At 48.0% G+C, this 5304-nt stretch overlaps 1 non-coding gene across 1 annotated transcript; it reads right to left on the bottom strand.

Moving 5' to 3' along the window:
* Positions 1 to 2795: 2795 nt before the first annotated feature.
* On the bottom strand, positions 2796 to 2867 carry trnaw-cca (transfer RNA tryptophan (anticodon CCA)). Its single transcript has one exon. It is a non-coding gene; the product is annotated as a tRNA-Trp (tRNA).
* Between the last annotated feature and the right edge of the window lie 2437 nt (positions 2868 to 5304).

Raw genomic sequence — 5304 nt, 5'->3', positions numbered from 1 at the left:
CCTCAAATTTAGGTCATGGTACTCAGTTAGCTTCCGGCGCTTAGCCTCAACAATTTCATGCATGTCTGGGAGGATTAACGAGAGCCTGGTCTTCAAGGTTCATTTCATCAATAGTTGCGCGGGGGGAACCCCAGTCAACGAATGTGGACGAGATCTGTATGCCAGCAGCAGTCGCGACAGGCGGCTCTGTAGCGTGGGACCTTGGATTCTGAGCATGCCTTGTTTAATGATCTGCACTGCTTGCTCCGCCTGGCCATTGGAGGCCGGCTTTAACGGTGCCGTCTTAACGTGATTTATGCCGTGGTCAACTATAAATTCTTGAAATTCTGCGCTAGTGAAGCACGGACCATTATCACTGACCAATATGTCAGGAATTCCGTGCATTGCAAACATGGTTCTCAGGCTCTCCACAGTGGTGGACGTGCTGCTCGAGTTTAAAATGGTGAACTCGATCCATTTTGAAAATGCATCAACGGCTACGAGGTACATTTTGCCCATGAATGTGCCCGCATAGTCTACATGCACCTGCGACCACGGTTTTTGTGAGCCAGGGCCAGGGGCTTAGGGGAGCCTCCCTGGGGGCATTACTGAGTTGGGCACAAATGGTGCACCGACGGATGCAGAGCTCCAAGTCCGCGTCAATGCTAGGCCACCAGACGTGGGATCTGGCTATGGCCTTCATTAGGACGATCCCCGGGTGCTCGCGGTGGAGCTCCCGGACAAACGCCTCTCAGCCTCGCAAGGGCATAACTACTCGGCTGCCCCACATCAGGCAGTCTGCCTGTAGTGATAGTTCATGCCTGCGCCAATGGAAAGGTTTGATCTCCTCGGGGCAGGCATCGCGGGTCTCTGCCCTGTCACCAGTTAAAACGCATCTTTCGTCCAGGCTCTGATTTGGTGCGACATCATGGGCGAACCTGTGGATTCAAAGGCACTGATTGCCATGACCATCTCACAGTCCTGTTCGTCCGAACCTTCTGTGGTCGCCAGGGGTAGCCTGCTAAGCGCATCGGCACAGTTGTCTGTGCCTGGTCTGTGCCTTATTGTGTAGTTGTAAGACACTAGCATGAGTGCCCACCGCTGAATGCGTGCCGAGGCTTTGGCGTTTATTGCCTTGCACTCAGATAGCAGGGACGTGAGGGGTTTGTGGTTGGTTTCTAACCCGAACTTGGCCACGAAAAGGTATTGGTGCATCTTTTTGACATCGTACACGCACGCGAGCTCCTCCTTCTGAACCATACCGTACCCGCACGCCGCCCACGAAAGTGACCTGGAGGCATAAGCAATGGGTTGTAATTTACCCGCATCATTGACATGCTGTAAAACGCACCCGACCCTGTACGCTGACGCATCACATGTAAGAACTAACTTTTTACCTGGGACAAAAAAGGCTAAAACACTGTTGGAACATAGAAGATTGAGTTCTTTATTGAAGGCGCGTTCTTGGGCGTCCCCCCAAAACCAATCGCACCCCTTTCTGAGTAGCATGTGGAGAGGCTCCAGCAGCGTGCTCAAGTTCTGCATAAAGTTCCCAAAGTAATTGAATAGCCCGTGAAAGGCGGGCAGTTCCGAGATATTCCAGGGCCTGGGTGCCAGACGAATTGCTTCGGTTTTTGATTCTGTTGGGCAGATTCCATCAGCGGCAATCCTTCTGCCCAAAAATTCAACCTCAGGCGCGAGAAACAGACACTTGGATTTCTTAACTCTTAGGCCTACTCGATCCAATCGACTTAGTACTTCCTGCAAATTGCGGAGATGGGAGTAGGTGTCCCTGCCCGTGATGAGTACATCATCTTGAAACACAACCGTCCCCAGGATGGACTTGAGCAGACTCTCCATGTTGCGCTGGAATATAGCAGCTGCCGACCTGATGCCGAATGGGCATCGATTGTACATAAAAAGGCCTCGATGTGTGTTGATGGTGGTGAGTAGCTGAGACTCTTCGGTCAGTTCTTGCGTCATATACGCAGATGTAAGATCTAGTTTCGAGAAAAGTTTTCCTCCAGCCAACGTGGCAAATAGGTCCTCTGCTCTGGGCAGCGGGTATTGGTCCTGTAGGGAGACTCTGTTATGGTAGACTTGTAATCCCCACAGATTTGTACGGATCCATCAGGCTTCATGACGGGGATGATGGGACTTGACCAGTCGCTAAATTCCACGGATGAGATAATGCCTTCCCGCAGGTCCAGTTCGTGTTCAATCTTTTCCCTCATCACATAAGGCACAGCTCTAGCCTTTTGATGAACCGGTCTGGCATCCTGTGTGATGTAGATTTTAACTTTAGCCCCTTTGAAGGTACCCACACCAGGCTGAAAGAGATGTTCAAAACGACTTAGAACTGTAGAGTGGTGTGAGATACATGACAGTAAGTTGAACGTGTGAACGGCCACACTGCGGAAACATCTCCACCTTCAGCACCAGGTCAGACGGAGATGCTGAGCGAGCAGGTGACCTGCAGGATCCCACTTTTTAGGAGCTGATCGTTGTGCCAAGCAAATGAGTTTTTCTTGATGACTAAAAATAAAAGGTGCTAGAAGTGGGATTCAAACCCAAACTTTCATAGCAGACTGAACACAACAGCTTCGACCGCTCGGCTGTCCTGACTATCCAGTGCTGTATATGGCCACCTGCAGGTTGATTTTGAACTTTTGTGTCTTGTCACAAGAAATAAATGAGGGCAACAGGTGTTTCTCTGACTGACACCGGGGAAACAGTGAGACAGAGCTTGGAGCAAGGGTCTGGTTATTGCCAAACAGCAAAGAAAATATTAATTCCGGGATTACCCAAAGGAGCAGTGACCTTGACGTGATTTGAACACACAATCTTCTGATCTGGAGTCAGACACGCTACCGTTGCGCCACAAGGCCGACACAGGGAGCGTGAGATGTTCGTCTATATGAAGATTCCGCAATACAAGGGGCTTTAAAATCCCTGCCCATTCCCACCAGGTCTCAGAAGAAGCGCTCACCTGCCAGTCACCGTATGTTTTTTGTTTAACTGTTGTGTTGTTTTCACGGTAAAGCATCATTAATTAACCCGTCATCTCCTGTTGTACAATGAAAGAAATGCTGACTGATGGACAGTCGATACTTCAATCATTTGTTCTGTGCTTTGCATGTTAACTGTTCAACCATATCCCATTTCCCACACTGTGTTTTAGGAGTCTGGTTCAAAATCCTCATTGCTGGTGACACCAGGAATCTGGGGCAACTTTTGTCAAAATTAACAGCACCGGTTATTCCGACACGCCAAAGTTCTCTGGTGGATCCATTTTCTCTGGCTAAAAGTTATCTATTTATTGGTGAAATAAAGAGCAATTAAGGAATAAGGGAGCTCTTTTGCTAGGAGAATAAATAGCAAATGCTGGAAATCTCAGCAGGTCAGTTAGCATTTGCCAGGAGACAAGACTTGCCTCCGATTGTTCCCCTATAGGAAATTTTAACACAATATTCTCGCCCGGCATCGAACCGGTGACCTTGCATGTGTAAAGCAAACGTGATAACCGCGACACGAGGGAAACCTCTGGCACAGCGACCTCAACAGACGGGAGCTGACCAGTGAGCTCCCTCTGTGCTAATCACCACTGATTTTTAATGTGGAAGCAAGTCATCCTCGACTCCGGGGATTACCTAAGAAGAGAGGAGGATCAGGAATGTGTTGGCTCACCTGAAACAACTTCTGTCCCACACTGAAAGTTCTCAATCCTTCTCCTCTGCTGCCCTTTACAGAAATGTCACGGATCACCCAGCCACCGTGTTCACTTCCACATCCTCACAGTGGGGCCACAGAGGCTCCTACCGTCTCCCCGCGATCAGCGAACTCGCCCAGTTTGTAAAATTAAACCCGGGACATGTGTCCGGCAAAGGGCAGGAGAAGAGGGAGAGTGTGTAAGCTCATTCTGTAACAGATAGTAGTGAGGTTATTAACGGCGATTACAGCAATCATTAATCCTCTCACACACCTCAATTATGTTTCTGCGATGAACTGATGGAGAATGGAAAGGGTTAATGCTCGGGAACTTAACCATTCAACCAGGGAACAGCTTCGATAATTTGTATCAATATAAAAATAGATATTTATATATTAACCTGTATGTCAACGGTAAGCTGTCTAGACCTCATGGCACAACGGTCGTGAATCTAACTTTGAGCGAGAGAAATTGTTCCACAGTGACACCCATTTCATCTTTTATTCCCTTTTTAACACTAGAAACTGAGACAGGGGGAATAAATAGAGAAATAAAAGCACAGTGATACAGACAAGAGGAAGAGAGAAGGGGAAATACTGTCCCCACCCAGAACTAATGCAGAAACCCCTCTGCTGCGCTCGGGGTGGCCACCCACAGCCTGGATACACTAATGTCCCAACAGCTCATTGACTGTCGGAGTGGGATCATGCGGCGCTTCAGAAGACAGGTCGAAAAAGCAAAGTCACTGATTCGATCTCACGTGCTTCTCTAATCAAGAGTAGCCACACACAAAAACTTGCTTTTATAATGGCTATACATTACCATTATGATTGTCAAGCAGTTGGTTCATTGATCTAAACGTGTGACTTTAGAAGAGTCGAAGTTAAATGAAATTTGTGAGAAGTCCTGGGTTCCAATCATGGACGAGTCCATTATTTTGCCGGCGAGTTTTGAAATTGCATAGAAATTTTGCAAAGGAAGACTTGCATTTCTGCAGTGCCTTTCAGGAACTCATGACGCCCCAAAGCGCTTTACAGCCGTTGAGTTATGTTTGAAGTGTTGTAGTATGGGGAAAGATGTGCCCAAATCACCCCACACGTACCTCAACTCTTTACAAAGGAGTTTGGTGCAAATAATCAGGTGCCTCAGGGACTTGGACTTTCTTTGAATGAGTTCTGCTTGTACCTGCATTCAAGCTTGAAACAGCAACTGGGCTTCCATCTCACGGGAGCAGCGTGTAGCGGTTAGCGAGTAGGTGATGAGGTTTGGGGTTGATGTGCGTCACTTTCAATCTTTGAAATTTCACCAAGCAAAGAAATGGTGATTCCAACTGTCCCTGCAAGAACTTAGTTCCCGTTTAATCACAGGAATATCCGCAGTCAGGAGCTGAAAAGGAATTAAAACCTAATAAGGCTTCTGGACAATCAGAATAGTTTGTCACAGACAAGGCACCGGAAGGCTGAAAGGTAGATCACCCCGGTTGTGGGACAGCTGGTTGGTGGTGACATGGAAGTGTCTGCAGTGTGCGGGACCAGACTGCTTCCACAAATCCACAATGAATGTCCCACCCTTTATTTGGGAAAAGTGCAACTGAGAGTGGACAAGTTCCAACTGGT

Source organism: Pristiophorus japonicus, unplaced genomic scaffold (genome assembly GCF_044704955.1).
Source record: "Pristiophorus japonicus isolate sPriJap1 unplaced genomic scaffold, sPriJap1.hap1 HAP1_SCAFFOLD_163, whole genome shotgun sequence".
In the NCBI taxonomy this organism is placed as follows: domain Eukaryota; kingdom Metazoa; phylum Chordata; class Chondrichthyes; family Pristiophoridae; genus Pristiophorus; species Pristiophorus japonicus.
This window is presented reverse-complemented; position numbering and strand designations above follow the sequence as displayed.